This window comes from Bos indicus x Bos taurus, chromosome 3, assembly GCF_003369695.1.
Source record: "Bos indicus x Bos taurus breed Angus x Brahman F1 hybrid chromosome 3, Bos_hybrid_MaternalHap_v2.0, whole genome shotgun sequence".
Taxonomy (NCBI): Eukaryota; Metazoa; Chordata; class Mammalia; order Artiodactyla; family Bovidae; genus Bos; species Bos indicus x Bos taurus.
The window spans coordinates 27882281-27894045 of NC_040078.1; positions in this window are offsets into that span (position 1 = coordinate 27882281).

Genomic DNA, 11765 nt, shown 5'->3' on the forward strand with positions numbered 1-11765 from the left:
AATATTATCAAAAGGTGTGAGATTTGTCAAAAAAATAACCCAAAGACTGAAAAGCTAGCAAAATCTGGATTACAATGAAGTGGGAAGTATCCTGGAGAGGATTGGGAAATTGATTTTACTCATATGCCAAAAGCTAATGGATATTCTTGCTTACAAGTTTGGGTAGATACCTTTACTGGATGGATTGAGGCTTTTCCCTGTCGTAGTGAACAGGCTAAGGAGGTTATAAAGATTTTAATCCATGAAATTATCCCCAGGTTTGGGCTGCCACGGAGCCTTCAGAGTGACAATGGCTCCACCTTTAAAGCTGCTGTAACTCAGGGGGTATCTAAAGCTCTAGGAGTAGAATATCACTTACACTGTTCCTGGAGACCCCAATCCTCCGGGAAAGCTGAAAAAGCTAATGACATTATCAAAAGGCATCTGCGCAAATTAACTCAAGAGACGCAGGACAAATGGATTAAAGTCCTACCCATAGCTTTAATGAGGGCTCGAGCTACCCCCAAAAAGGAGGGACTGTCCCCCTTTGAATGTATTTATGGAAGGCCTTTCTTACGCACAGACATTGTTATAGACCCTGAAGCCTTGGAATTAACTAATTATGTAACTCAGCTCTCAGCTTTTCAACAGGCATTAACAGAACTCCGGGAGACAACTCCTGACCCAGCCTCCAAGACAAGCAAGCCTCTATTTGAGCCAGGAACCGAGCTGTCAAAGTGTCAGGAGTTGATTCGTGGGTACATCATACTTGAGTTAAGAGGTGGCACCCTGACCAAAATTAAGTGACTTCATTTTATGTCTTTACTATCTATGCTCTGACTTTGTACCTTTTAGATGAGCCTGATAACCTATGTGAGCTTACTTCTGCTGACTCCAAATATCCTGAGTCTGCCGTTGGATCCTCAAGACAATGTCTTCCTGTCCTGGGCTCACTCTTATGCTGCATTCCACAATCGGTCTAACTGCTGGGTCTGCGGAGCGCTCCCCTCTTCGTCAGTGGAAAGCTTCCCGTGGTGGACATCCCCACTTCAAGGAAAAGACTTTCTCCAAGTCTGTGAATACCTTCAACAACAATCACATGCGATGCCTCTTCATCTGATAACATCTACCAACCCTAAAATGGACTGGTGCAACACTTTGTACTCTAACTATGGACATAATGTGACTTTTAATTTTGATTATACATTGTCTCGGTTCAATGACGATTTTGCTACATATAAGGTAAATAGGTCTAGATCTAATGGCTTTTTACCTGACGTTTATCAAATATGAGATGAGATTACATGGCTAACTCCTGAAAAAGGACGTTTAATATCTACTGCCTCTATATGCTGGGAACAAACAGAGCCATCCCCCAAAGTTAGCCAACAACTTAATTACAATGATTGGAAACAAGTGGGATATTTGTCTCAGGAAACATGCAATGTAATCATTCCCGTGTTTTCCAATCCCAGTTCAGGTTCTCCCTTTGTCTGGCCAGGCACGAATTGGGACTGGATATCTCAGTCGCGCTGGCTTGCTCCAAACGGGACTTATTGGATATGTGGCTCTTACCTATGGGTATGGCTTCCCCCTGGTTGGATAGGGAGATGCACCCTGGGTCTAGCCTTTACTCACGGCGTTATATTTTCAGAGCTTCCAGAAAAGCCTGCTAATTTACCCCACCTTAAAACTCGGTGGGCAAGGTCTGTATTTCATTGGTATGATTATTTGGCTGCAGCGTTTGTTCCCTCTTTGGGAACTACAGATGTTATGTTACCAGTGGATGCTTTGACTAATTTTACTCAACAGGCATTACAAGATTCTCAAAAGGCTATTTCAGCTCTTAATGCTGAACAAGCACAGATTAGAAAGGTGGTTTTACAAAACAGATTGGCTCTAGATATTCTGACAGCTGCACAAGGAGGAACTTGTGCCATTATTCATACCCAGTGCTGTACATATATACCTGATATGAGCACGAATGTTACCCATTTTACTAACCACATGAACAAGATGATTAGGGCCATGGATACTCCTGAAGCCTCAATTGCCTCATTTGGGAGACGTTAACTAGTTCCCCATGGTGGACAACTATCTTAATTACAATAATTCTGGTTGTTTTGTTCTTGCTGTTTGCTCCCTGCATCTGTAATTGTATAACTGAATTTGTTTCTAGCCGCATGAAAGCTTTTAAGTTACAAATGGTTGCTCAAACTCCTGCTACTGCTGTAGATTCCTCCAGCTACTATTTGGGGCCCCTGGATCAGATATCCTCAATATGAGGATTAGGAGAATATGTTGCCTCACCAATTTAGGGACAACGCCCCTTGTCAGCTCAGAAGTAGTTATGGAATGAAAACGACGCCCCTTTTCCCTAGGCAACATAATTCTCCTAAAAGAAAAGGGGGGAATGAGAGGGTAACAGGCAGGAAGGCCAGGGGTCTCCAAATGGAGGAAATAGCCTGCAAGTGTCAGACATTTTCATCTCTCTTAAGCGGCAGGAGGAAACAAACTAGCAATATTTTTTCCTTCTCTATACAAATTTAAAGGGAGGTTTCTCTTAAAATACTGTGTTGCCATAATGACACCTGGTTTCACCTGAAGTTAGCTATTCTTGAGCCTAGAGATAACCAATGCCTTTTTCTTATGGAAATGTCCGTCTTAAGCTATGCTAATGTACTACACCTTTACCCCAAACTCTGTCTCCAAGTCGGTTCCGCCTCTTGGCCCAGAACCTACTTGACAAACCAGTATGTTATACTCAGATATTGTTCCCCTAATCTATGTAAATGAAACCATTTGTATGGTGGTCTGCCCTTCTTCAAGATTCAAGTTAATCATTCTATGGCCCAGGATAAACCATTTGGTGCCAAGATTATCCCAAAATGCATCTTATGGGTGAGGGCCTGGTGCCATTCTGAATTTTAAGACATTCCTTTCTTTCATTAACAGACTGCTAGTGACTATATAACATCCAGCTGAAGACTAGCAGGGGGGTACTCTTTCTGCCCCCTTCTGATGCCTATGTCAGAAGCTTTCTCTATCTCCTTTATACTTTAATAAAACTTTATTACACAAAAGCTCTGAGTGATCAAGCCTCGTCTCTGGCCCCAGATTGAATTCTTCTCCTCCGGCGGCCAAGAATCCCGGTGTATTCACATGATTAAACAACAACCTTTCAACATCACGTGGCCAAAGTATTGAAATTTCAGCTTCAGCATCAATCCTTCCAATGAATATTCAGGGTTGATTTCCTTTAGTATTGACTGGTTTGATATTCTTGAAGTCCAAGGGACTCTCAAGAGTCTTCTCCAACACCACAGTTCAAATGGATCAATTTTTCAGCACTCAGCTTCTTTATAGTTCAATTCTCACATCCATACATGACTACTGGAAAAACCACTGGATAATGAAAATGCAAAAGTGGTTTGAGAATTGTGGAAGGAGAATTCTCTATCTGGAGGAAGAGCTGGGAAGGCTTCCTTGAAGAGAAGGAATTTTAGTTGGGTCTAGAAGGATATTTGGGTTTGGTGTGGGAATCCTTCTGATAGAGAAGTAGAGGTAGGGACTTTAGGTGGAGTAAAGAACATGTTTCTCAAGAGGCAGGTCAGGTGGTCTGGTATTCCCATCTCTTTCAGAATTTTCCACAGTTTATTGTGATCCACACAGTCAAAGGCTTTGGCATAGTCAAGAAAGCAGAAATAGATGTTCTTCTGGAACTCTCTTGCTTTTTCTATGATCCAGCGGATGTTGTCAATTTGATCTCTGGTTCCTCTGCCTTTTCTAAAACCAGCTTGAACATCTGCAAGTTCACAGTTCACATATTGCTGAAGCTTGGCTTGGAGAATTTTGAGCATTACTTTACTATATGCAGGTCAGGCAGCAACAGTTAGAACTGGACATGGAACAACAGACTGGTTCCAAATAGGAAAAGGAGTACGTCAAGGCTGTATATTGTCACCCTGCTGATTTAACTTATATGCAGAGTACATCATGAGAAACGCTGGGCTGGAAGAAGCACAAGCTGGAATCAAGATTGCCGGGAGAAATATCAAGAACCTCAGATACGCAGATGACACCACCCTTATGGCAGAAAGTGAAGAGGAACTCAAAAGCCTCTTGATGAAAGCGAAAGTGGAGAGTGAAAAAGTTGGCTTAAAACTCAACATTCAGAAAACGAAGATCATGGCATCTAGTCCCATCACTTCATGGGAAATAGATGGGGAAACAGTGGAAACAGTGTCAGACTTTATTTTTTTGGGCTCCAAAATCACTGCAGATGGTGATTACAGCCATGAAATTAAAAGACACTTACTTCTTGGAAGGAAAGTTATGACCAACCTAGATAGCATATTCAAAAGCAGAGACATTACTTTGCCAACAAAGGTTTGTCTAGTCAAGGCTATGGTTTTTCCTGTGGTCATGTATGGATGTGAGAGTTGGACTGTGAAGAAAGCTGAGCGCCAAAGAATTGATGCTTTTGAACTGTGGTGTTGGAGAAGACTCTTGAGAATCCCTTGGACTGCAAGGAGATCCAACTAGTCCATCCTAAAGGAGATCAGTCCTGGGTGTTCATTGGAAGGACTGATGCTAAAGCTGAAACTCTAGTACTTTGGCCACCTCATGTGAAGAGTTGACTCATTGGAAAAGACTCTGATGCTGGGAGGGATTGGGGGCAGGAGAAGGGGACGACAGAGGATAAGATGGCTGGATGGCATCACCGACCCGATGGACATGAGTCTGAGTGAACTCTGGGAGTTGGTGATGGACAGAGAGGCCTGGCGTGCTGCGGTTCATGGGGTCGCAAAGAGTCGGACGTGACTGAGAGACTGAACTGAACTGAAAGAGCATGTTAGAAAGCCAAACTGGAGAAACTCTCTCCACCAGATTCTACCTGCACAATCCACAAAGTAAAAGAAATTCCTCTCTTCTCCAGGTCCCCCAAATTGACAAACATTTCTGGCTTTCCAGGAAGTGACTTTCTTTACCATATGTGAGAATGGGAGCCTAGAGGTCAGGAACCCAACTCATATTCCTAGTAGGGCTTTGTAGGCATTGGTTTGATGAGTAAAGTCAGCCTTTGTTCCTTAGAAGAGGCTGGTCATACCTAATTCTGTGAGGATCATTCTCAAACGTGACATTCTGGCTAAGGTCTTGGTTGCACAATCTATTTGTCCAATTATGTCCTGCTAAGAGTGTATGCAAGTAAATGCATCACCTTGGAAAGCAAGGAAAGTCAGAATTCAGAACTTCTGATTTGAGGTCCAGGGATAATCAGATATCGTTTTTGAATGTTTTATTTCAGTTTACAAAAGTTGAGTTTACTAAATTGATTTGCATTATGGGATGCTTAGGAAGAAAGAGAAAGGACGTCCTTATACACATGGAAGATAAACCATAGAATGATATCACCAGTATTCAAAATGAATAGTCACAGAAATGTTTTCCATTAGTCTGCTCATTCTTGTATCATTAATCCTTGTTCTGTTGGATCTTGGGGTAGTAGTTTGCTTTCATGAAACTGTTTCTGAACTAAAAGCAGTTCTGAAAACCTTGCTGTTGTCTGAAAGTTGTTTAAGCAGAGCCAGCACAGAAGCCTGGACCTAAGAGATTAATCTTTGAAGCATCAGTTGTTTGTAGGATGTGGTAAAATCCACCCCCACAAGCTGGGATCTTAGACTGTCCTTTGCTAAAGACACAAATGTTGACCTATAGCTTACGAAGAGACTTCAAGCAACTGAATGAGACAAAAGCTATCTGTAAATGATGATGGGAGACCAAATGCCGCAATGGAGTGAGGCCAGACTATATATGGAAGTAGAACTCTGACCCATAAGCCGCAGCAACCATCCTAGGAAGCCAACCTGTTTTCTGTAGCAATCTGTTCAAGAAGTCAAATGATAATTACTGTGGCAACCAGCCCCAAATGGCCAGGATAATAAAATAATAATATAAAGTTAAAAAATAATAATAACTGACAGCTTTCTGAATTTTTGCCCCAGTTCCAACTTAGTTTGCCACCTCCAGTTTCTCCAGGTCAACAGCCTCCAATCAGGACACACCTGAAGCCCTCCTTTTTTTCTCACTAAAGAGCTTTCCTATTCCTCTGCCCACTTTTGAATCTCTGCCAAGATGCAAGTGATGATGTCTGACTCCCTTGCTACAGTAAGTGCAGAATAAATAACCTTTGCTTACTTTCACTTGGCATGTTTTTTTTTAAGTTTTCACAACACAGAAATAATAATGGCTACCACTTTATAATTGACCATTTTCAAATGTGAATGGTCTGCTGAAGTTTTATAAAATGAACCTTATACATAAAAATAGCATGGTACTGCTGTTTTCTAATATTAGGCAAAGCACCTCCAGGACTCTTACAAGTGTAGGAAAATGCTGCAAAAAACTTCATCAGAGTTTTGTTTAATTAATTTTTTACAAGTCTTTATTGAATTTGTTACAATATTACTTCTGTTCTGTTTTGGTCTCCTGGCTGCAAGGCATGTGGGATCTTAATTCCCTGACCAGGGATTGAACCCATACCCCCCGTGTTGAAAGGTGAAGTCCAAACCACTGGACCACCAAGGAAGTCCCTTTTTAATGAATTTTTATTGAAGTACAGTTGATTTATAGTATTGTGCTAGTTTCTGCTGTCAGCAAAATGAGTTGGTTATGCATACACATATATCCACTCTTTTTTAGTTTCTCTTCCCATATAAGTCATTACAGAGTACTGAGGAGAGTTCCCTGTGCTATCGAGTAGGTTTTAATTAGTTATCTATTTTATATATAGTAATGTGTATATGTCAATCTTCATCAGAGTGTTGATCAGTGTTACCCTAGAGGGAGAAAAATATTATAACAGCAAAGGTATTGATTATTATCCTGGACTTCCCACAAAGCACACAATTCCTGGAATATTTATGTTAATAACATTTTATCTATCCAAATTTAACCTAGGACAGGATGAGTATTTTTTCTGATGTGACAGCTTTTCCCATGTAACTGTTATAGTAGAAGCACATCAAATCAAATTCTTTCTCATACCTCTCCTTTTATGAGGTAAAAGAACAAATCTTCATGATTTTCCAGGAAACTGGAAAGATAGTTGTAGATTCAAGAGTGATCCTAAAAGTTTTATTCTTTCCTATACTAGGATATAATTTAGAGTAGGCAAAAATTGAAAAAAAAAGTTGTAAGAGGTGATTTGGAGACTTGACTAAGATAAGGTCATGGGTGAGAAGAAACAGTACTTGGTTACCTACTCAATCAAAGTGACGATAAACGTAAAGGATAAACATAGAAGATGACATAAGATCGAAAAGAACCTTCATTCTTTTATAAGCAAATAATCTTTGTTTTTCTTAAATAATAAAGGCCTTAATAAATCAATATAAAGTTCTGATAATTATACTGTTAAGACCCAGGGTTTCTACTACACAGATAGGTTATGAAGAAAGCAGAGAGTAACCTTTCGTATTTATAGGCGAATGCATTCACTGGTAAACCAAGTAAGCCCATCAGCATTGAATGAACTTTGCTATAATTCTAACGTATTTCATTGCCTTTTCTTCAGATGCAGGTACATTAAACCAAGGAAAAGAAATTTAACTTTCCAAGCTTTGTTCTTTATTATGCTCTTTGATTTTCTGGAGTAAACGGATGCTTTAGGACAGATTCCCTGGTGGCTCAGTAAAGAATCTGCCTGCCATGTAGGAGACCTAGTTTCGACTCTTGGGTCAGGAAGATCCCCTGGAGAAGGGAATGGCTACCCACTCCACTATTCTTGCTTGGACAATTTCATGGATAGAGGAGCCTTGCAGGCTACAGTGCATGGGGTCACAAAGAGTCAGACATGACTGAATGACCAACACACTAAGACAGCAGACCTCTCTCAGGGGTCCATGAGGTTCAACCTATTTCAATAATAATGCTAAGATGTTATTTACATTAACATGCAATGCATTCATCACCACTATCTTTAAATGAACCGATTAATAAATGAGTATTTGTAAAATTTCTGAATATCCATTTCTAATATGGGAAATACTGACAGTTCTGTAGCCCACATATATACAAGCTCTTTGGGATCTGTGGTAGGCAGCTTCTAGGTGGTCAGTAGTGATTCTTTCTCCTGGTGTGCACACCTTGTGTAATCCTTCTCTTTAAGTGTAGGCTGAACTTACTGACTTGCTTCCAATGAATAAAATACCACAGAAGGGATGAGATGTTACTTCTGATACCAGGTTTCAAGAAGACCACGACTTCCTTCTTGGGTGCTTTCTCTCACTCTCCGGCTCACTCTGAGGGAAGTAAGCTGCCATGCTGTGATCTGTTCTGTGGAGGGGCCCATGTAGCAAGACACTGAGGAAGGCTTTTAGCCAACCGTTGGTGTGAAACTGAAGGTCTCTGCCCAACAGCCATGATGAGCTGAGTCCTGACAAGCACACAAGTGAATCTGGAAGCAAATTCTTGCCCAGTTGAGATTTTACATGAAGCTGCAACCCTGGCTAACAGCTGGACTACAAACTCATGACAGACCTTGAGCCTTCAAAAAATAGGAAATGTTTTCAAAGTCTTATGAGTGATAAAGGCCTTTCTGAATTAGAGACAGACAAATAGACACACAGAGAGCTTATTGCTTTAAATCTGCAACTTCAGCAACAGATAAATACAGAAACAAAAAAAGTTCACCATTGTAGATACCAAAGGGTTGGTCTCCCACTGTGACCACATGGATTGATTTATGGATTAACTTGGATTTATGGATTAAAATGGTCTACATGGATTCAAATGATTGATTTTAGATAGACGAGACAAACAGATCAACAAAACTCCCTATCAAACTGAGTCATCTGTCATCTCTTTCAACAGAGAATAGATGTCTGTCATCCTTTTAGAGAAATTAACCAAATTGTGAGATTATAAAACCAAATTTCTAATCCTTCGTATAATCAATGAGGGCTAACTTTTTGGCCATAAGCAAAACAACAACAAAAAAAACCCAAAAGACCAATGCTGCTGCTGCTGCTAAGTCACTTCAGTCGTGTCTGACTCGGTGCGACCTCATGGACTGCAGCCCACCAGGCTTCTCCATCCATGGGATTGTCCAGGCAAGAATACTGGAGTGGGTTGCCATTTCTTTCTCCAATGCATGAAAGTGGAAAGTGAAAGTGAAGTCGCTCAGTCGAGTCTGACTCTTAGCGACCCCATGGACTGCAGCCTACCAGGCTCCTCCGTCCATGGGATTTTCCAGGCAACAGTATAAAAAACATACAGAAAAGGGAGAATTGGCAAAGTTAAATTCTATTGCCACTTGGAACTCACCTGTGGGAGTCAAGAAAAGATATATCTGGGTTAACCTCCCCATGGAACCACTCCTGAGGCATTGCAGTTTACCTGGTTCTGTCAGGTAAGTCCATTAGGTAAATATAGTGACCTCCAAAACTGTTTTAAAAATAAGAATTTTTAACAAAAGTAAAATCATGATAATAAACTCATGCCAAAGGCTTTATTTAACCTATTTATTAATATGAGAAACAGCAGGACATTATAACTAGTTCACAGGAGAAATCAAAGAGGAGGTATTTATATAGGCCATCAGGATAGAAATAAAGTTGCTTAATTCTGTGAAACCACTTAACATCCACAGACTTCCCAGGTGGCTCAGTGGTAAAGAATCCATCTGCCAATGCAGGAGATGCAAGAGACTCAGGTTTGATCCCTGGGTCAGGAAGATCCCCTTGAGGAGGAAATGGCACCCCACTCCAGTATTCTTGCCTGGAGAAACCCATGAATAGTGGAGCCTGGCGGGCTACCGTCCCCCTGATTGCAAAGGGTCGGACACGACTGAGTGACTGAGCAAGCACTGATTGATAGCCATAGGACAGTAATTAAGTGCATCTTCACCAAACACAATTTGCATTTCCATAGACAAGAATACAATGTATTATTAATTTCTATAATATACAGAGTTGTAACACAGCACAAGTAATGACCACCCAAAACTTAAAAGTATTATTGTCAAGTGGTAAATTCACGACTCTCATAGAAATATAAAAGGAATGTGTGCCAAAGATATTATGTAATTCTTTAATTAATTAGGGAACCAGTAAGATGTTAAAATCAGACCTAGAGGGGTGGGATGGGGGTGGTGGGAGGGAGACTCAAGCGGAAGGGGAAATACGTATACTTATGGCTGATTCACGTTGTTGTGTGGCCAAAACAGATACAACATGGTAAAGGAATACCTGTTTTACATTGTAAAGCAATTATCCGCCAATTAAAAAAAGAAAGATTTGACTTACAGTCGTAGTTTCTGTGAGACAAAATTTATTCTCATGAGTGTGGAAAGAAATCATTTGCTTTGTTATGGAAGAAGATATCTGTATTACCATCCATTTTCTACAACTGAACCTCTAATTCTAGAGTTGTGAAATAGCCTTGTCAACCAAAGGCAAACCAGAGGTACACAGCTCATATAGAGTTAGACCATCTGTCACAGTCACAATAGGCAAGGCCAGCATTTCATAGCAGGTACCCCTAGTAATCACTTTTCTTCATTTTCGAGACTTTCATGCTTTCCCCCCCCATAGGAAGCTTTTTGGAGGAGTTAAATTGTGTGTGTGTGTGTCTGTGGGGATGTGCCACATCCACTGGCAGGGGATGGGGGTGGAAGGGAGATATTAGTGTATCAGCAAAGAGACCACATTCAGACAGCCTTCTACCCAGGCCAAAAATTTTACTCTATGTACATAATATAATTCTGAAAGAGGGAAGTGGCATGATCATTCCCTGGCATTCTCTGTACATGGGATTTTCCAGACAAGAATACTGGAGTGGGTAGCCATTCCCTTCTCCAGGGGATCTTCCTGACCCAGGGATGGAACCCGAGTCTCCCATGTTGCAGGCAGATTCTTTACTATCTAGGCCACGAGGGAAACCCAACACAATGATAAAGTTCTGAAACAGGAAAGTGATGCGATCACTTTATATATTAAAAAAAAAGTCACCGTGGTCTCAGCAGAGGATAGTTTACAGAAGAAAGAGATGGAGGGGGAGTCCAGTTAGGAGGTTGATGTGATGGTCCCGGGAATTAATAAAAAGAGGATGGGATGAGGAATTTCCCGGGTAAAACCCACTAGTACTTGGCAAGATAGAGTCAGAAATCTGGAATCAGGATGTGTTCAGGACTACTTAAATTTTCTAACTTATAGCCATTGCTGAGTCTGAGAGTACAGGAATGCCGGACGGTAGGTCCCAGAAGAACAAATTCAGTCTCAGCCACACTGCCTGGCTGATTACCCAGAATCTTTCAACAACATCTAATAGGGAGGGGAGGGGTGGTTGGGATTTAAGCAGAATGTTCAGGGCTGAGAACGAGTTATCAAAGAGAGAGTGGGTGTGTGGTCAGTGAGGGAGAGAAGCAAGTGGAAAGCGAGTCCTGGCAATGAGGAAAGGGGGCCATCAAGAAAGCTGGGAAGCAGTGGTCATGGGAGTCAAAGAAGAGTTCCTTCCTCTGACCCTTTATTCTACTACGTGTGACGTTTACTATCACTCCCTGCTTTTTGGAGGCTATTTGGGGATATCTTTCCCTTAACTGACTGCACTTGCCCTGTGTAGCTCCAGAACCTCACAGAGAACCATGAACCCAGCTGCCTTTGAAGACATGTTGAGTAAATGAATGAACAGAACAAGGAAACCAAGAGGAAACTAGAGAGGAGGGCTGAGTCATGGAGGAAAGACTGGGAAAATGGTCCGTTATAAAGGTTTCAAGAGAAATACCA